Below are 479 nucleotides of genomic sequence, written 5' to 3'. Positions count from 1 at the left end.
ATTTTTCGTTTCGCGCTGTTGTGGTCTCATATGCATATATATGTAGATATGCACGCCCGTCCGCATCTCCACACGCCCGCTCATACAGCCTCCCATAGCCACTTTCTTCCATCCCCTGACGCCCATATCCTCCCACTACTCTCTCGGAAAGACATACACATCCTCGCACGCCCTTATCCCAGTCCTCACGCCCTCACACTCTCACATACACGCCTAACCACGCCCTCTCTCCCGTCATTATAGCAGCCCGTCTCTACACCTCTTCGCATAACTCTACGCCCTCTCTCACGCCCTTATAGCAGTCCATCTCTACACCTCTTCGCATAATTCTACGCCCTCTCTCACGCCCTTATAGCGGTCCGTGTCCCCGCCCTTTCACGCCCTGACGCAAGTACGCCCGCCGCCATGTGTCCAGTGGGCCATGTCACATCTTCCTTAAGTCGGAGGTCGTTGGAAGCACGCGCATCGATCCACACAGA

At 55.3% G+C, this 479-nt stretch overlaps 1 protein-coding gene across 2 annotated transcripts in view; it reads left to right on the top strand.

Annotated features, from left to right (window-relative positions):
- LOC119590550 (zwei Ig domain protein zig-8-like) overlaps positions 1 to 479 on the top strand; it is a gene marked incomplete in the record, with an annotated part of 99,462 nt that overhangs the window by 94,917 nt on the left and 4,066 nt on the right.

Source organism: Penaeus monodon, chromosome 27 (assembly GCF_015228065.2).
Source record: "Penaeus monodon isolate SGIC_2016 chromosome 27, NSTDA_Pmon_1, whole genome shotgun sequence".
Taxonomy (NCBI): domain Eukaryota; kingdom Metazoa; phylum Arthropoda; class Malacostraca; order Decapoda; family Penaeidae; genus Penaeus; species Penaeus monodon.
The sequence above is the reverse complement of the archived record's forward strand: the minus strand, read 5'-3'. Positions and strand labels throughout refer to the sequence as shown.